The 20,142-nt window shown below is 61.7% G+C and overlaps 1 long non-coding RNA gene across 2 annotated transcripts in view; it reads right to left on the bottom strand.

Annotated features, from left to right (window-relative positions):
- Positions 1 to 20,142, bottom strand: part of LOC309796418 — a 35,992-nt gene that overhangs the window by 2,921 nt on the left and 12,929 nt on the right. For both annotated transcript variants that reach the window (XR_014292453.1, XR_014292454.1), the window contains exons 3-5: positions 17,309 to 17,381; positions 10,248 to 10,320; positions 3,186 to 3,258 (exon numbers count right to left, since the gene is read on the bottom strand). This is a non-coding gene — a long non-coding RNA (uncharacterized lncRNA). The remainder of the gene's footprint in view (positions 1 to 3,185; positions 3,259 to 10,247; positions 10,321 to 17,308; positions 17,382 to 20,142) is intronic.

Genomic DNA, 20,142 nt, shown 5'->3' with positions numbered 1-20,142 from the left:
TGTATACAAATCATCATAGCTGTACACCTTAAACAATGTTATATGCATCATAGTTGTACACCTTAAACAATGTTACACGTCAAAGTTAAATAAGAGTTTGCAAGTCCTCCTCTTCCTGGTAAGGAAGAGAGAGACACTTTTTACAAAGAAATTTCCCTTATAAATGGAAATTTCCTTTGTAGAAGGAAAGCCTGTGCCCTGTTTTTGGAGCTTTTCACGTGTTGGCGGGTTCTCAATGGCCTTTATCTCAAAATATTACAAAGAGGAATATTTTGGAGTAGCATACTCTAGTACCCTTCACCCCCATTCAGATGGGTATCTTTTGCCTAACACCGTATTTTAACCTCTCACCTTCACTCTCGTAACATTCTATACAACTGTTTCAGTTAATCATCATATAGCACATATCATTCTACACTCAGATTTTGGGGAGCATCTCTTTTTGGATGCTCAATTAAGGTTGTAAAAACTTTCTAATTTGTATTAATGTACAGTGCAATCTCTTTTCAATGTTATATATTTAAGAAATGAACTGCTTGATAGCTTTTTTAAAAATTATATTTTTTAGTAGTTTTAGGCTTACAGAAGAATGAGTGCAAAGTACAGAGAATTCAGTATAAACACTTGCCTACCCCTCACTCCAGCTTCCCCTGTTAACAGCTTCCATTAATGTTGCACATTTGTTATAACTGGTAACAAACTCTAGTTTACATTGGGGTTCAACATTTGTGTCATACTTCTATGGGTTTTGACAAATACATAATGATATGCGTCCACCATTAGAGTTTTATCGCCCCCCTAAAAAAAATCCCGTGTTCCACCTATTCATCTCTCCATCCCTCCCATGGAATCCCTGATAACCACTTATCTTTTCACTGTCTCCATAGTTTTTGCCTTTTCTTGCTACAGTATGTTTTTTTTTTTTCAGGTTGGCTTTTTTTTTTTTTTTTTTTTTGCGGTACGCGGGCCTCTCACTGCTGTGGCCTCCCACGTTGCGGAGCACAGGCTCCGGACGCGCAGGCTCAGCGGCCACGGCTCACGGGCCCAGCCACTCCGCGGCATGTGGGATCCTCCTGGACCGGGGCACAAACCTGCGTGCCCTGCATCGGCAGGCAGACTCCCAACCACTGTGCCACCAGGGAAGCCCAGGTTGGCTTTTTTAATTTAGCAATGTGCATTTAGGATTCCTCCACATGTACCTTTGTAGCTTCATAGCTCCTTTCTTTTATTCTGCACCGAAGTTTGTCTGAAGGACATCTTGGTTGCTTCCAAGTTTTGGCAATTATGAATAAAACTGCTACAAACATTCGTGTACACGTTTCTGTGTGATGGATTTTATGGTAGGAGTATGTGTACCTTCCTACAACAGTGCCAGACTATCTTCTGAAGTGTCTAGAACATTTTGCATTCCCACTGGCAGTGAATGTTCCTGTTGCTCCACATCTTCACCACCATTTGGTGTTGATGGCGTTTTTATTTTAGGTCGGGGGCATATTTCATCTTGCTACCACTTCCACCACCAGCCCTCTGCCCCTACAACTCCACGGGGGTACTTTTATAATCAACAATGCCTTGTATTTATATGTGTCTGAAACCTCAGCAGGCAAAAAGTGCTCCATTTATTTAATACATATTAGTAAAGCTTTCCTGAAAGTATGTGTACATTTACAGTGGTGACCATTGCAGAAAAATGAAGAATTCAGAACCCAACCGGAAACTCAAGACAAGCTTCAAAAATAGGAATAACCTTGGAACAGAATTCCAGCATAAAACCCAGGTAATGAAACTACATATTAGGATTTTTCAAAAAGGTACATCGGGGAAAAAACTCATTGATTTTTAAAACTGCAACAGGGTAGGTTATAGAAGCAAAAACTGTTGAAAAGAAATTGATGATGATTTGAAAAATGTGGTCCACAGTTATTTCCTTTCAAAAAGAAAATACTCAATAATTTTAATAATTCCAAAAGCTTTTTACACCTCTAAATCTCAAATGCTATCATTTCAAAGAAGACAACCTTAAGTATCCACCTACATTATTTATGACAACAAGATCCCATTATACACTTAAAATTTTTCTTAGGGTTCTAGACTTTAGAACTGATTAATTAATCTAGTGATTAATTTTTTTACTACCATCATCTGTAAACTTTATATTTCCACCTACATTCTCTGCAAGTATCCATGGGAGCCTTTGTCAATCTTAAGAAGGTGGTCTGCAACTGATTAAGCACTGTTTTCAAGACAGCTTGTGTCAAGGAAATGTACACAATGTGAAGATTGTACCTTAACACAGTAGATTCTCACTAACTGTTTGCTTCATAAATTGCTCTGTACGCACAATTCTACTATGCACCCACTCAGGCCACACTTCCCACACGGAAGAAGGGACGTACGTACACCTCCTGAAAGGCCCCGCACTGTCAAGTTCCTTGGTCGCCTCTGTCCAAGAGGCAGACTTGGGGAGTGCAAGGAGCCCTACAGCGGGCTGCCCCGGGCCAGACCTCCACGCCGCCCAGCGGGCGCCCCCTCTTCATCATCCCGCAAGGGCACGTTCCCGAGTCCTTCCTGGCTTGGTGGAGGGCCGTGGTGGAGAGAGCTGGGCCCAAGAGCGATCGGGAGAGGACGGGAGGAACAGCTATCACGGGCTCCCCTCAGAGCACAGGAGGCAAAAAGCCCACGAGGCCTGGCTCTCCCTCAAAGGGTCTCCCACCGCCGGCCCCCACGTCGGGCTGGGCTGGCACTGCTGCATCTCGGGGGTGAGGTGGGGCGCCGAGTGATCACGTCACGGGCGGTTGGCTTCACGGAGGCTGGAGCCCAGCCCGGGTCCTGGTGCCGGTGCAAGCGGCCCGGGCCCGATCCCTTTTCACTCTCCCCGCTCCCGCAGGGCACTGACCTCAAATGCCACGTACCCATCACCTAGGGTAACCGTACACAGATGCTCTTAGAGGCTCGCCCATGCACCTCTTTCTTCCGGCTCCCCAGTCAGGATCTGACTCGAGGGCCTTTCCTACCATGGCCAAGAACTCCGGCACAGTACACCGGTGTCCCCGTGCCACGCGATCCCACCTGGGAGTCCCTCCTTCTTGAGCCTTGCCGAACTACCAGAATCACTGCCTTTTTCCTCTGATGAAATAGACTATTTCAGACGGCGTAAGGGGAGAGAACAAGGAGCACGCACTCACCCAGAACACCAGCGCCTGGAGGTGACCGACGTCCCCGATTTCCCTCTTCCTCCTTTCTTCCGCTCTGTCTCCTCTGCAATGATAAAGAGACAAACAACGCCCATCACTCAGTGTGGGACCGCCACGGTGCTGGTGAACGGGGTGGGGGTGGGGGGCGGTCCGCGTACACCCCCGCCAGAGTAACCCTGAGAGAGAGTGCCTTCGGTTCCTATTCGTACCGGCACCCCCGGGTCAACCAAACACTTCCGAACAAGGCGCAAGCATGAAGAATCAGCTCCACTCGTCCTTCCGAAATGGCACGGGTGCCATCCGGGGCAGGGGGGGCCGTTAAGACAGAAGCAGTCTGTACACAAAGAAGCGCGTCCGGTGAAACCCTTGATCCCGTCATCCCCCCAAAACGCTTTCCGGTGGGAAGCACAGCCATCACACCCTGGCGTTTACAGGCGCAGAGCGTGTCTCCTCGCCTCTGCACCCGTGGGACTACGGCGGGACACCCCCAGGCATCCTGGCAAGCCCGCGCGCGTCCTCCACAACTTGCCAGCGGCTCCTACGACGCGTGGGTAAAGGGGCACCAACTCGTCTCCCCTCGGGCCGCACAAAGGTCCACCGCACGGACTTTCCGGGCATAAGGGCACGTGCTCTGGGACGTGGCCCACTTGAGATTTACCCTGCTCCTCTCCTCTGGGTGGAGGCGGACGCCGGAAAACGTACCCTGCTCTCGCTCACCCACACCCTGGTAACTACGACTCAGTGGCCCGCGCCTCAGAGCCGGTTCCGTGGGAGACACGAGAGGAGAGGGAGGAACAAGGCGGAAGCCCAGCGCCCAAAGACGAGGGGCACGTGAGACATCCTATGCTCCTGCCTCCGGGCACACACAAGGGCACCCTACCCTGGGCAGCTGTCCGAAAAGAACCAGAGGGGACCTAGCGGAACACGACGTCGACTCCGCACAGACGTGCCAACGCCACGGCACGCCCATAGTGCCGTGAGAGCAGCCGAAAAGGCAGAAGACTACCTATCACTACGTGAGCCTGGTGGGATCAGGGAGCAGGCGACATGCACACAGCCCTCTGCGGCCCGTTGGCTTCACCTGCATTCAACCCCGGGAGCATACATACGCTGGCAGAAAGGACGCGTGCTTCCCTCCGCACACGGGGACAACTTGGGAGCGGCCACCGAGCAACGGTGAGGGCTTTGGCTTTGACTGGCAGAAAGTTCTATCCACGGCGGCGCCCCCGAGGCGCTTACAGGGAAAAAGTACAAGAGAAGGGACCTTTTGTACACGCTCTAGAAGCGTACGTACACGTGCTTACATATGACGCACGCGTGATACGCACGCGCGCCCACGCACACGTCCGTGTACCTGCGTGTTTACGAATGAACGAGTGGAGCAGGGAACGAGTCCGGGGGGTTTGAGGCCAGAGTACAGACACACTCCCGTGGAGAGCTCCCCAGAAGGGTCTGCTGAACAGATGGCCCTCCCCAAGGTCACCTGCCTTTGCGGACCGGACCTACCCCTGTCCCAGCAACTCCAAACCACCTCCCTGCACCCCCTACCCCGGGCACTCCATGGCAGAGTGACTGCCTGACTGACACCCCTGGAGCTGAGCAGGGGCAATCTGCCCCAGCTCCCTGGCACCCCGTCAGTTCCTCCCGCTGCCACAGTGGCCTAGACCCTCTCGGGCCTGCTCCTGAGCCCTTAAGCCAGTTCACGTACCTGGATGAGAACAGCAGAGAGGCAACCACGCAGGAAGAGGAGAAACCCAGGTCCTTGTGCCACCTCTAGCTGGGAATCAATGTCCTGAGAGAGCTAGGGTTCTGCCCGACACGAACCAGGTGGGTGCCCGTCCTAAGGTGTGCAGACATGACAGGGTCCCGGTCGCCAGGACATGTGGCCCAGGCAACGTGGACTCGAAACCGCTCCCAGAGGGGTGTGGAGATGGACCCACCGATGCAAGGGTTCCTTGGGATGCCTCTACCTGTGCGCTCCTACTGCCAAGGAGAAGCCCCCAAAGGAAGAGACACCACCTCCCCCAACCCCCCAGCAGGGCCCACCCCACTCGGGAGGCTAGGATGGCTCTTGGGCCTCCCTGGGCCTCTGTCCCTGGGCCTTTTTTGATCCGCAAAGGGCGGAGGGAGAGGCCGCGCTCGCGAAGGTGCTGGGCATTTCTGGAGCAACAGTGCCATCAAGCGGAAGCTTTTTGAGCACGGCCTCCAGCCCCTGCCTGTGGATATACCTTGGGGAAGGCCTGTGACGGGAGGAGGGCTGCCTTTGGAGCACTCAGAGGACTCCCGGGCCGAACCTGGCCGCCGGGCACGCCTCCAGAGTAGGTGTGGAAGCGACACGCGGTGGGGTTCGGGGCCGGGCTCGCCCACCGAGGAGCCCCTGGCTGCCAGGCCCGGCCCGCCCGCGCTCCCCACTCTCGGGGCCGGGGCCTCGGCAGCCGCCATGTTCAGGAACAAGGAGCTGAAGCTCCACCCCAGGGCATCTGGGCCCTGGATCCTGGGCCTCCCTGCAGGAGTGAGGTCGGCCAGTGGGGTCCCTGGGGTCTCAGGGCCACCGGGGACCCAGAACCCGTTGCCGGTGCCCCGGCGGTGGCCCCGGGCCCAGCCACCGTGGACCACGGGGAGAGGGGAGGAGGTGGCCGCCCGGTCCCCTGTCAGGGGCAGCACCCCGCAGACAGCCCGGAGAACCTTTCCTCCTTCCTGCTTGCTGCCAGACGCAGACCAGGAAGAGTAATGCAGGGGCACACTGCACGTTCCACTCTCTCACAGTTCCAGCTGTGTTTCGGTCTGTTTACTTCTGGCTCCCTCCAAGAGAGTCCGGGTCCCAGGGCCCGCCGGATCCCGGGAGGCCCTTCCTGGGCCTTGGGACACAGGGTATCCAGGACCCACCCGCGATGGGATGGAAGTGGGCCGTGATCGGTACGCACAGAGGGACGGCACCGTCCGCAGCGAGGGGCTCCAGGTCCGTCTTCCTCGGGAACAGGAGCTTTGCGGCCGGGGGACGCCCTATTCCTAGGCCTCCCTCCCTGTGGACGACCCGGGGGTCCTCTCGTTTGGGGAAGACTCCTGGGATTTTTCACAAGCGGCTCCACGTTCTGCAGAGGCAGCCGCTGGCCCCGGCCAGAGGGGCACGCTGAGAGCACCTGGGGCCGGCGAACAGTCAGAGCGCATAGCTCCCTCAGGACCAGGCCCCAAGGAAAGGCTCTGCCCACGTAAGGTCGCCTGACAACGTGTCGGGCCACTCACAGGCGCGAAAAGAGAGGGGCGCGGGGCGGGTTTCAGCACCCTTCCAGGAGGGGTACGTGTGGAGGGAGGGAGGGGTCCAGCCTGGAGACTTGCTCCCAGTCGGAAGCCCTCCCTCCACACCGCACCCCGACCCTCCCCCGCCCTGGGACCGGGCCCCCAAACCAGCCCACCACGCACCCCCACCCGGGCAGGGAAGAGCTGGGCAAAGGGCAGGAACGAGACACCGCACAGCTTGTTCCAGAAGCGGCCTATCGGGTCAGCCCGGGACTTGAAGGCAGCCCCGTGTGCCCAGGGGCATGCACCTCGTTCCTGGCCTTCGCAGACAAGCTGGATGAGTGGTGGTCATGGGGGAGAGGGCAAGGCGGGGAGGCGTTTCTCTCAGTCCAACAGACGTGAGCTTCAGGCAGCCTCTTCAGATCTCTTCCCCTTGATTCCCTGGCTGGGCTGCAGGTGCAAGCACAGGGCCGAGGCCTGGAGGGCCAGGCCGCAGTGCAAGCCGGGGCCTTGCCTTCTCGTCGCTGAACTGAGGCTCAGGGCCTCGTGGGGAGAACGCTGAAGCGTGCTGCAAATGCCTGGCCCGGGGGTCCACTCGGCGGGGCTCACCTCAGCTTCTCTCCTCTCGGGTCCTGCCCTCTCCTCTCCGGGAACCCGGTCCGGGAGCCCTCGGGACAGGCCAGGCCAGGCCTGGGCCACAATCCCGGAGACCCTGGGAGATGGCACCGCAGCCACCGACTAGACTCTTGGGCACAGGTGAAGGTCTCCTCCTGCGGTGGCTCCTGCGTCCCGCGAGCGCCGTCCCCTTCTGGACTCCGACTGCCAGCTCTCACTGGGCCTCGGGCACCCTCGGCACTGGGTAGCCAGGCTCCACGTGTCGTCTCTGAGCTGGAGAGCAAAAGGTCACTGGGCCCGCCTCGGCCGCTGCCGCCAAGGGCGGCACAACTCCCGTGGCCCGCGGTGGTCTCTGGCTGGGCCGCCCCGCGGCCCAGAGAGGCTTCCGGGGCCCTGGGCCCGCCCAGGCCGAACCTGCTCTGGCTCCGAGGGGAAGGGACACGCGGCCAAGTGCCCGGAGAACCATCGCCTGGCCTCCTTCGGAGCAGCTTCCTCTAGTCCCGCCCGGAAGTGGCGGCCTCCAGGGTCCACCGAGACTCCGCTTCCTGTAGCCCCACACGCCAGGCGGCCGGGCTGTGCGCCCTGTGCCACTGCCCGTCTCTGGAGCGTCCACGGCACCGCCGGGCCTTGGGCCATGCTTCCCGCCCCTTCCCAGGCGGGGCTCTTGACTTCCAGGGGCCACTGTCCAGTGTTCCCGACTTCGATCCTTTGTCACTCCTCCCCACGAAGGGACGGGTACGGGGTTCGCGGCATCGGCGGACCCGTTCCTCTTGATGGCAGTACTGCACCACGAGTGGCAACCTGCCCTTCCCCTTCCCCTTCCCCTCCCCCAGGCCCTCTCCCTCTGCCCTTGGCCCAGGGAAAAACGAAATGCCAACCCCTGCCCAACCTGGCAAAAGCAACATGGCTCATCAACCTGGCCACTTCAGAGGGGCGCGCCTCAACGTCTGGCCCTCCATCCTGCGGAGCCTCGTCTCTGTGGGGCCCTCTTCGCCTGCCTTTATGACTCCGCATCCAGGCACCCAGCCGGGGACCGGCAGCTGTGTCTTTAGCAACCCACATTTGCCTAAGACCTCGGGAAACACTCTGAGTGTGAGCACACAGATCCAGTCACGTCTGGCCGGTGCCTGGCGAGGCACCTTCTCACCAGTCACCGACGGGCAAGCAGCCCGAAGCAAAGGGCCGGCGGCGGCCCACAGGCACAGACGCGGTGCGGGGCGAGCTCGGCCTCCTATGGCAAGACGATGGACGGCCCCCGAGGACCTGGCTCTTCTCCCATGGCGGCCCGGGGGCGGGGGGGTGGGAGTGGGGTTTGGTGTTCAGGCGTGGACGGTGGCACACACGGGTCCGAAGGGAGGGCGGCCGGGCGCTGCCCCAGAGACGCCGGAGCGGGTCAGTCTCCTGACACCGCCCAGGGGAAGGCCAGGGATGGGAAGACACCCCCGGGGTGGGTGTGTGGGTGGGTGTCGTCTCCCGCCAACTCGCTGTGCTTTACACCTCGGAGCGACTGGGAGCCACCGGGGACCCCTCTTTCGTTTCTTTCCGGTGCACTGGGGAATGTGGTTTAGACACAGGTTCCTGCCCTTAAGCGTCCTCTCAGCGCCTGCCTGGTTGTGCTGTCTTGGATGGAGGGCGGGGCGGGCCACTGGGTCCACTGCTGCCACCGGCCCCACCCATGTTGGCTGAAGGAACACACTCTGGATGCCAAGTGCTCCGGGGACACGAGGCCTTGGAAAGAGAAGAGAGCTCGGGTTCACCGCCGCCTCGGGAAGCACCACGCGTCCTCCGTGCTGGAAGGAACCGGAGGGACGGGACGGGACGGGAAGTGATCGCGTCTTCTCTCCTCTTCCCTCGCTTTTGTCTCAGCACGTCTTCCTCTCTTCCTCTAACTCCGAATCGGCTGCGCCTCCGGGCCTTGGCAATTCTTTCAAGCCGCGGTACTGAGGTGCGTCGAGGAAAGAAAACCCAAAAGAGCCCCGCCGTGCCGAGTGCACGTCTTCCGGGACCCACGCCCCACGCCGGATGACTTGACTCGACGCCCAGATAGTACCGTGAAGGGCTCTTGGGATGGCCAAACAGGGTCCTCGGGAAGGCAGAGTCACCCCAGAAAGGCCACGCTGCCCTTGCTGCTCGAACCCTGTCTCCGCCCTTCGCTAACCACCAAACGGCAGCCACGCCGCCGACCCCTGTGCCGTGACGCCTCGCTAAACCACGGCGCCACACGCTCAGCAGCCCACCTGGAGAAGCCTTCAATTACTCTGAGCCAGGGTAGGAGGCGCCCTGCTCCCGGCAAGACTGTTTCAACAGAAGACAGGAGGGAGAAGGAACATACAGAGACAGAAAGAAAACACCTCCGGCTGCTGGTCACGCACCCACTCAGGCCACACTTCCCACACGGAAGAAGGGACGTACGTACACCTCCTGAAAGGCCCCGCACTGTCAAGTTCCTTGGTCGCCTCTGTCCAAGAGGCAGACTTGGGGAGTGCAAGGAGCCCTACAGCGGGCTGCCCCGGGCCAGACCTCCACGCCGCCCAGCGGGCGCCCCCTCTTCATCATCCCGCAAGGGCACGTTCCCGAGTCCTTCCTGGCTTGGTGGAGGGCCGTGGTGGAGAGAGCTGGGCCCAAGAGCGATCGGGAGAGGACGGGAGGAACAGCTATCACGGGCTCCCCTCAGAGCACAGGAGGCAAAAAGCCCACGAGGCCTGGCTCTCCCTCAAAGGGTCTCCCACCGCCGGCCCCCACGTCGGGCTGGGCTGGCACTGCTGCATCTCGGGGGTGAGGTGGGGCGCCGAGTGATCACGTCACGGGCGGTTGGCTTCACGGAGGCTGGAGCCCAGCCCGGGTCCTGGTGCCGGTGCAAGCGGCCCGGGCCCGATCCCTTTTCACTCTCCCCGCTCCCGCAGGGCACTGACCTCAAATGCCACGTACCCATCACCTAGGGTAACCGTACACAGATGCTCTTAGAGGCTCGCCCATGCACCTCTTTCTTCCGGCTCCCCAGTCAGGATCTGACTCGAGGGCCTTTCCTACCATGGCCAAGAACTCCGGCACAGTACACCGGTGTCCCCGTGCCACGCGATCCCACCTGGGAGTCCCTCCTTCTTGAGCCTTGCCGAACTACCAGAATCACTGCCTTTTTCCTCTGATGAAATAGACTATTTCAGACGGCGTAAGGGGAGAGAACAAGGAGCACGCACTCACCCAGAACACCAGCGCCTGGAGGTGACCGACGTCCCCGATTTCCCTCTTCCTCCTTTCTTCCGCTCTGTCTCCTCTGCAATGATAAAGAGACAAACAACGCCCATCACTCAGTGTGGGACCGCCACGGTGCTGGTGAACGGGGTGGGGGGGGGGGCGGTCCGCGTACACCCCCGCCAGAGTAACCCTGAGAGAGAGTGCCTTCGGTTCCTATTCGTACCGGCACCCCCGGGTCAACCAAACACTTCCGAACAAGGCGCAAGCATGAAGAATCAGCTCCACTCGTCCTTCCGAAATGGCACGGGTGCCATCCGGGGCAGGGGGGGCCGTTAAGACAGAAGCAGTCTGTACACAAAGAAGCGCGTCCGGTGAAACCCTTGATCCCGTCATCCCCCCAAAACGCTTTCCGGTGGGAAGCACAGCCATCACACCCTGGCGTTTACAGGCGCAGAGCGTGTCTCCTCGCCTCTGCACCCGTGGGACTACGGCGGGACACCCCCAGGCATCCTGGCAAGCCCGCGCGCGTCCTCCACAACTTGCCAGCGGCTCCTACGACGCGTGGGTAAAGGGGCACCAACTCGTCTCCCCTCGGGCCGCACAAAGGTCCACCGCACGGACTTTCCGGGCATAAGGGCACGTGCTCTGGGACGTGGCCCACTTGAGATTTACCCTGCTCCTCTCCTCTGGGTGGAGGCGGACGCCGGAAAACGTACCCTGCTCTCGCTCACCCACACCCTGGTAACTACGACTCAGTGGCCCGCGCCTCAGAGCCGGTTCCGTGGGAGACACGAGAGGAGAGGGAGGAACAAGGCGGAAGCCCAGCGCCCAAAGACGAGGGGCACGTGAGACATCCTATGCTCCTGCCTCCGGGCACACACAAGGGCACCCTACCCTGGGCAGCTGTCCGAAAAGAACCAGAGGGGACCTAGCGGAACACGACGTCGACTCCGCACAGACGTGCCAACGCCACGGCACGCCCATAGTGCCGTGAGAGCAGCCGAAAAGGCAGAAGACTACCTATCACTACGTGAGCCTGGTGGGATCAGGGAGCAGGCGACATGCACACAGCCCTCTGCGGCCCGTTGGCTTCACCTGCATTCAACCCCGGGAGCATACATACGCTGGCAGAAAGGACGCGTGCTTCCCTCCGCACACGGGGACAACTTGGGAGCGGCCACCGAGCAACGGTGAGGGCTTTGGCTTTGACTGGCAGAAAGTTCTATCCACGGCGGCGCCCCCGAGGCGCTTACAGGGAAAAAGTACAAGAGAAGGGACCTTTTGTACACGCTCTAGAAGCGTACGTACACGTGCTTACATATGACGCACGCGTGATACGCACGCGCGCCCACGCACACGTCCGTGTACCTGCGTGTTTACGAATGAACGAGTGGAGCAGGGAACGAGTCCGGGGGGTTTGAGGCCAGAGTACAGACACACTCCCGTGGAGAGCTCCCCAGAAGGGTCTGCTGAACAGATGGCCCTCCCCAAGGTCACCTGCCTTTGCGGACCGGACCTACCCCTGTCCCAGCAACTCCAAACCACCTCCCTGCACCCCCTACCCCGGGCACTCCATGGCAGAGTGACTGCCTGACTGACACCCCTGGAGCTGAGCAGGGGCAATCTGCCCCAGCTCCCTGGCACCCCGTCAGTTCCTCCCGCTGCCACAGTGGCCTAGACCCTCTCGGGCCTGCTCCTGAGCCCTTAAGCCAGTTCACGTACCTGGATGAGAACAGCAGAGAGGCAACCACGCAGGAAGAGGAGAAACCCAGGTCCTTGTGCCACCTCTAGCTGGGAATCAATGTCCTGAGAGAGCTAGGGTTCTGCCCGACACGAACCAGGTGGGTGCCCGTCCTAAGGTGTGCAGACATGACAGGGTCCCGGTCGCCAGGACATGTGGCCCAGGCAACGTGGACTCGAAACCGCTCCCAGAGGGGTGTGGAGATGGACCCACCGATGCAAGGGTTCCTTGGGATGCCTCTACCTGTGCGCTCCTACTGCCAAGGAGAAGCCCCCAAAGGAAGAGACACCACCTCCCCCAACCCCCCAGCAGGGCCCACCCCACTCGGAAGGCTAGGATGGCTCTTGGGCCTCCCTGGGCCTCTGTCCCTGGGCCTTTTTTGATCCGCAAAGGGCGGAGGGAGAGGCCGCGCTCGCGAAGGTGCTGGGCATTTCTGGAGCAACAGTGCCATCAAGCGGAAGCTTTTTGAGCACGGCCTCCAGCCCCTGCCTGTGGATATACCTTGGGGAAGGCCTGTGACGGGAGGAGGGCTGCCTTTGGAGCACTCAGAGGACTCCCGGGCCGAACCTGGCCGCCGGGCACGCCTCCAGAGTAGGTGTGGAAGCGACACGCGGTGGGGTTCGGGGCCGGGCTCGCCCACCGAGGAGCCCCTGGCTGCCAGGCCCGGCCCGCCCGCGCTCCCCACTCTCGGGGCCGGGGCCTCGGCAGCCGCCATGTTCAGGAACAAGGAGCTGAAGCTCCACCCCAGGGCATCTGGGCCCTGGATCCTGGGCCTCCCTGCAGGAGTGAGGTCGGCCAGTGGGGTCCCTGGGGTCTCAGGGCCACCGGGGACCCAGAACCCGTTGCCGGTGCCCCGGCGGTGGCCCCGGGCCCAGCCACCGTGGACCACGGGGAGAGGGGAGGAGGTGGCCGCCCGGTCCCCTGTCGGGGGCAGCACCCCGCAGACAGCCCGGAGAACCTTTCCTCCTTCCTGCTTGCTGCCAGACGCAGACCAGGAAGAGTAATGCAGGGGCACACTGCACGTTCCACTCTCTCACAGTTCCAGCTGTGTTTCGGTCTGTTTACTTCTGGCTCCCTCCAAGAGAGTCCGGGTCCCAGGGCCCGCCGGATCCCGGGAGGCCCTTCCTGGGCCTTGGGACACAGGGTATCCAGGACCCACCCGCGATGGGATGGAAGTGGGCCGTGATCGGTACGCACAGAGGGACGGCACCGTCCGCAGCGAGGGGCTCCAGGTCCGTCTTCCTCGGGAACAGGAGCTTTGCGGCCGGGGGACGCCCTATTCCTAGGCCTCCCTCCCTGTGGACGACCCGGGGGTCCTCTCGTTTGGGGAAGACTCCTGGGATTTTTCACAAGCGGCTCCACGTTCTGCAGAGGCAGCCGCTGGCCCCGGCCAGAGGGGCACGCTGAGAGCACCTGGGGCCGGCGAACAGTCAGAGCGCATAGCTCCCTCAGGACCAGGCCCCAAGGAAAGGCTCTGCCCACGTAAGGTCGCCTGACAACGTGTCGGGCCACTCACAGGCGCGAAAAGAGAGGGGCGCGGGGCGGGTTTCAGCACCCTTCCAGGAGGGGTACGTGTGGAGGGAGGGAGGGGTCCAGCCTGGAGACTTGCTCCCAGTCGGAAGCCCTCCCTCCACACCGCACCCCGACCCTCCCCCGCCCTGGGACCGGGCCCCCAAACCAGCCCACCACGCACCCCCACCCGGGCAGGGAAGAGCTGGGCAAAGGGCAGGAACGAGACACCGCACAGCTTGTTCCAGAAGCGGCCTATCGGGTCAGCCCGGGACTTGAAGGCAGCCCCGTGTGCCCAGGGGCATGCACCTCGTTCCTGGCCTTCGCAGACAAGCTGGATGAGTGGTGGTCATGGGGGAGAGGGCAAGGCGGGGAGGCGTTTCTCTCAGTCCAACAGACGTGAGCTTCAGGCAGCCTCTTCAGATCTCTTCCCCTTGATTCCCTGGCTGGGCTGCAGGTGCAAGCACAGGGCCGAGGCCTGGAGGGCCAGGCCGCAGTGCAAGCCGGGGCCTTGCCTTCTCGTCGCTGAACTGAGGCTCAGGGCCTCGTGGGGAGAACGCTGAAGCGTGCTGCAAATGCCTGGCCCGGGGGTCCACTCGGCGGGGCTCACCTCAGCTTCTCTCCTCTCGGGTCCTGCCCTCTCCTCTCCGGGAACCCGGTCCGGGAGCCCTCGGGACAGGCCAGGCCAGGCCTGGGCCACAATCCCGGAGACCCTGGGAGATGGCACCGCAGCCACCGACTAGACTCTTGGGCACAGGTGAAGGTCTCCTCCTGCGGTGGCTCCTGCGTCCCGCGAGCGCCGTCCCCTTCTGGACTCCGACTGCCAGCTCTCACTGGGCCTCGGGCACCCTCGGCACTGGGTAGCCAGGCTCCACGTGTCCTCTCTGAGCTGGAGAGCAAAAGGTCACTGGGCCCGCCTCGGCCGCTGCCGCCAAGGGCGGCACAACTCCCGTGGCCCGCGGTGGTCTCTGGCTGGGCCGCCCCGCGGCCCAGAGAGGCTTCCGGGGCCCTGGGCCCGCCCAGGCCGAACCTGCTCTGGCTCCGAGGGGAAGGGACACGCGGCCAAGTGCCCGGAGAACCATCGCCTGGCCTCCTTCGGAGCAGCTTCCTCTAGTCCCGCCCGGAAGTGGCGGCCTCCAGGGTCCACCGAGACTCCGCTTCCTGTAGCCCCACACGCCAGGCGGCCGGGCTGTGCGCCCTGTGCCACTGCCCGTCTCTGGAGCGTCCACGGCACCGCCGGGCCTTGGGCCATGCTTCCCGCCCCTTCCCAGGCGGGGCTCTTGACTTCCAGGGGCCACTGTCCAGTGTTCCCGACTTCGATCCCTTGTCACTCCTCCCCACGAAGGGACGGGTACGGGGTTCGCGGCATAGGCGGACCCGTTCCTCTTGATGGCAGTACTGCACCACGAGTGGCAACCTGCCCTTCCCCTTCCCCTTCCCCTCCCCCAGGCCCTCTCCCTCTGCCCTTGGCCCAGGGAAAAACGAAATGCCAACCCCTGCCCAACCTGGCAAAAGCAACATGGCTCATCAACCTGGCCACTTCAGAGGGGCGCGCCTCAACGTCTGGCCCTCCATCCTGCGGAGCCTCGTCTCTGTGGGGCCCTCTTCGCCTGCCTTTATGACTCCGCATCCAGGCACCCAGCCGGGGACCGGCAGCTGTGTCTTTAGCAACCCACATTTGCCTAAGACCTCGGGAAACACTCTGAGTGTGAGCACACAGATCCAGTCACGTCTGGCCGGTGCCTGGCGAGGCACCTTCTCACCAGTCACCGACGGGCAAGCAGCCCGAAGCAAAGGGCCGGCGGCGGCCCACAGGCACAGACGCGGTGCGGGGCGAGCTCGGCCTCCTATGGCAAGACGATGGACGGCCCCCGAGGACCTGGCTCTTCTCCCATGGCGGCCCGGGGGCGGGGGGGTGGGAGTGGGGTTTGGTGTTCAGGCGTGGACGGTGGCACACACGGGTCCGAAGGGAGGGCGGCCGGGCGCTGCCCCAGAGACGCCGGAGCGGGTCAGTCTCCTGACACCGCCCAGGGGAAGGCCAGGGATGGGAAGACACCCCCGGGGTGGGTGTGTGGGTGGGTGTCGTCTCCCGCCAACTCGCTGTGCTTTACACCTCGGAGCGACTGGGAGCCACCGGGGACCCCTCTTTCGTTTCTTTCCGGTGCACTGGGGAATGTGGTTTAGACACAGGTTCCTGCCCTTAAGCGTCCTCTCAGCGCCTGCCTGGTTGTGCTGTCTTGGATGGAGGGCGGGGCGGGCCACTGGGTCCACTGCTGCCACCGGCCCCACCCATGTTGGCTGAAGGAACACACTCTGGATGCCAAGTGCTCCGGGGACACGAGGCCTTGGAAAGAGAAGAGAGCTCGGGTTCACCGCCGCCTTGGGAAGCACCACGCGTCCTCCGTGCTGGAAGGAACCGGAGGGACGGGACGGGACGGGAAGTGATCGCGTCTTCTCTCCTCTTCCCTCGCTTTTGTCTCAGCACGTCTTCCTCTCTTCCTCTAACTCCGAATCGGCTGCGCCTCCGGGCCTTGGCAATTCTTTCAAGCCGCGGTACTGAGGTGCGTCGAGGAAAGAAAACCCAAAAGAGCCCCGCCGTGCCGAGTGCACGTCTTCCGGGACCCACGCCCCACGCCGGATGACTTGACTCGACGCCCAGATAGTACCGTGAAGGGCTCTTGGGATGGCCAAACAGGGTCCTCGGGAAGGCAGAGTCACCCCAGAAAGGCCACGCTGCCCTTGCTGCTCGAACCCTGTCTCCGCCCTTCGCTAACCACCAAACGGCAGCCACGCCGCCGACCCCTGTGCCGTGACGCCTCGCTAAACCACGGCGCCACACGCTCAGCAGCCCACCTGGAGAAGCCTTCAATTACTCTGAGCCAGGGTAGGAGGCGCCCTGCTCCCGGCAAGACTGTTTCAACAGAAGACAGGAGGGAGAAGGAACATACAGAGACAGAAAGAAAACACCTCCGGCTGCTGGTCACGCACCCACTCAGGCCACACTTCCCACACGGAAGAAGGGACGTACGTACACCTCCTGAAAGGCCCCGCACTGTCAAGTTCCTTGGTCGCCTCTGTCCAAGAGGCAGACTTGGGGAGTGCAAGGAGCCCTACAGCGGGCTGCCCCGGGCCAGACCTCCACGCCGCCCAGCGGGCGCCCCCTCTTCATCATCCCGCAAGGGCACGTTCCCGAGTCCTTCCTGGCTTGGTGGAGGGCCGTGGTGGAGAGAGCTGGGCCCAAGAGCGATCGGGAGAGGACGGGAGGAACAGCTATCACGGGCTCCCCTCAGAGCACAGGAGGCAAAAAGCCCACGAGGCCTGGCTCTCCCTCAAAGGGTCTCCCACCGCCGGCCCCCACGTCGGGCTGGGCTGGCACTGCTGCATCTCGGGGGTGAGGTGGGGCGCCGAGTGATCACGTCACGGGCGGTTGGCTTCACGGAGGCTGGAGCCCAGCCCGGGTCCTGGTGCCGGTGCAAGCGGCCCGGGCCCGATCCCTTTTCACTCTCCCCGCTCCCGCAGGGCACTGACCTCAAATGCCACGTACCCATCACCTAGGGTAACCGTACACAGATGCTCTTAGAGGCTCGCCCATGCACCTCTTTCTTCCGGCTCCCCAGTCAGGATCTGACTCGAGGGCCTTTCCTACCATGGCCAAGAACTCCGGCACAGTACACCGGTGTCCCCGTGCCACGCGATCCCACCTGGGAGTCCCTCCTTCTTGAGCCTTGCCGAACTACCAGAATCACTGCCTTTTTCCTCTGATGAAATAGACTATTTCAGACGGCGTAAGGGGAGAGAACAAGGAGCACGCACTCACCCAGAACACCAGCGCCTGGAGGTGACCGACGTCCCCGATTTCCCTCTTCCTCCTTTCTTCCGCTCTGTCTCCTCTGCAATGATAAAGAGACAAACAACGCCCATCACTCAGTGTGGGACCGCCACGGTGCTGGTGAACGGGGTGGGGGTGGGGGGCGGTCCGCGTACACCCCCGCCAGAGTAACCCTGAGAGAGAGTGCCTTCGGTTCCTATTCGTACCGGCACCCCCGGGTCAACCAAACACTTCCGAACAAGGCGCAAGCATGAAGAATCAGCTCCACTCGTCCTTCCGAAATGGCACGGGTGCCATCCGGGGCAGGGGGGGCCGTTAAGACAGAAGCAGTCTGTACACAAAGAAGCGCGTCCGGTGAAACCCTTGATCCCGTCATCCCCCCAAAACGCTTTCCGGTGGGAAGCACAGCCATCACACCCTGGCGTTTACAGGCGCAGAGCGTGTCTCCTCGCCTCTGCACCCGTGGGACTACGGCGGGACACCCCCAGGCATCCTGGCAAGCCCGCGTGCGTCCTCCACAACTTGCCAGCGGCTCCTACGACGCGTGGGTAAAGGGGCACCAACTCGTCTCCCCTCGGGCCGCACAAAGGTCCACCGCACGGACTTTCCGGGCATAAGGGCACGTGCTCTGGGACGTGGCCCACTTGAGATTTACCCTGCTCCTCTCCTCTGGGTGGAGGCGGACGCCGGAAAACGTACCCTGCTCTCGCTCACCCACACCCTGGTAACTACGACTCAGTGGCCCGCGCCTCAGAGCCGGTTCCGTGGGAGACACGAGAGGAGAGGGAGGAACAAGGCGGAAGCCCAGCGCCCAAAGACGAGGGGCACGTGAGACATCCTATGCTCCTGCCTCCGGGCACACACAAGGGCACCCTACCCTGGGCAGCTGTCCGAAAAGAACCAGAGGGGACCTAGCGGAACACGACGTCGACTCCGCACAGACGTGCCAACGCCACGGCACGCCCATAGTGCCGTGAGAGCAGCCGAAAAGGCAGAAGACTACCTATCACTACGTGAGCCTGGTGGGATCAGGGAGCAGGCGACATGCACACAGCCCTCTGCGGCCCGTTGGCTTCACCTGCATTCAACCCCGGGAGCATACATACGCTGGCAGAAAGGACGCGTGCTTCCCTCCGCACACGGGGACAACTTGGGAGCGGCCACCGAGCAACGGTGAGGGCTTTGGCTTTGACTGGCAGAAAGTTCTATCCACGGCGGCGCCCCCGAGGCGCTTACAGGGAAAAAGTACAAGAGAAGGGACCTTTTGTACACGCTCTAGAAGCGTACGTACACGTGCTTACATATGACGCACGCGTGATACGCACGCGCGCCCACGCACACGTCCGTGTACCTGCGTGTTTACGAATGAACGAGTGGAGCAGGGAACGAGTCCGGGGGGTTTGAGGCCAGAGTACAGACACACTCCCGTGGAGAGCTCCCCAGAAGGGTCTGCTGAACAGATGGCCCTCCCCAAGGTCACCTGCCTTTGCGGACCGGACCTACCCCTGTCCCAGCAACTCCAAACCACCTCCCTGCACCCCCTACCCCGGGCACTCCATGGCAGAGTGACTGCCTGACTGACACCCCTGGAGCTGAGCAGGGGCAATCTGCCCCAGCTCCCTGGCACCCCGTCAGTTCCTCCCGCTGCCACAGTGGCCTAGACCCTCTCGGGCCTGCTCCTGAGCCCTTAAGCCAGTTCACGTACCTGGATGAGAACAGCAGAGAGGCAACCACGCAGGAAGAGGAGAAACCCAGGTCCTTGTGCCACCTCTAGCTGGGAATCAATGTCCTGAGAGAGCTAGGGTTCTGCCCGACACGAACCAGGTGGGTGCCCGTCCTAAGGTGTGCAGACATGACAGGGTCCCGGTCGCCAGGACATGTGGCCCAGGCAACGTGGACTCGAAACCGCTCCCAGAGGGGTGTGGAGATGGACCCACCGATGCAAGGGTTCCTTGGGATGCCTCTACCTGTGCGCTCCTACTGCCAAGGAGAAGCCCCCAAAGGAAGAGACACCACCTCCCCCAACCCCCCAGCAGGGCCCACCCCACTCGGAAGGCTAGGATGGCTCTTGGGCCTCCCTGGGCCTCTGTCCCTGGGCCTTTTTTGATCCGCAAAGGGCGGAGGGAGAGGCCGCGCTCGCGAAGGTGCTGGGCATTTCTGGAGCAACAGTGCCATCAAGCGGAAGCTTTTTGAGCACGGCCTCCAGCCCCTGCCTGTGGATATACCTTGGGGAAGGCCTGTGACGGGAGGAGGGCTGCCTTTGGAGCACTCAGAGGACTCCCGGGCCGAACCTGGCCGCCGGGCACGCCTCCAGAGTAGGTGTGGAAGCGACACGCGGTGGGGTTCGGGGCCGGGCTCGCCCACCGAGGAGCCCCTGGCTGCCAGGCCCGGCCCGCCCGCGCTCCCCACTCTCGGGGCCGGGGCCTCGGCAGCCGCCATGTTCAGGAACAAGGAGCTGAAGCTCCACCCCAGGGCATCTGGGCCCTGGATCCTGGGCCTCCCTGCAGGAGTGAGGTCGGCCAGTGGGGTCCCTGGGGTCTCAGGGCCACCGGGGACCCAGGACCCGTTGCCGGTGCCCCGGCGGTGGCCCCGGGCCCAGCCACCGTGGACCACGGGGAGAGGGGAGGAGGTGGCCGCCCGGTCCCCTGTCGGGGGCAGCACCCCGCAGACAGCCCGGAGAACCTTTCCTCCTTCCTGCTTGCTGCCAGACGCAGACCAGGAAGAGTAATGCAGGGGCACACTGCACGTTCCACTCTCTCACAGTTCCAGCTGTGTTTCGGTCTGTTTACTTCTGGCTCCCTCCAAGAGAGTCCGGGTCCCAG

The sequence above is a fragment of the Mesoplodon mirus genome (genome assembly GCF_964341445.2).
Source record: "Mesoplodon mirus genome assembly, chromosome: X".
Classification (NCBI taxonomy): Eukaryota; Metazoa; Chordata; class Mammalia; order Artiodactyla; family Ziphiidae; genus Mesoplodon; species Mesoplodon mirus.
The sequence above is the reverse complement of the archived record's forward strand: the minus strand, read 5'-3'. Positions and strand labels throughout refer to the sequence as shown.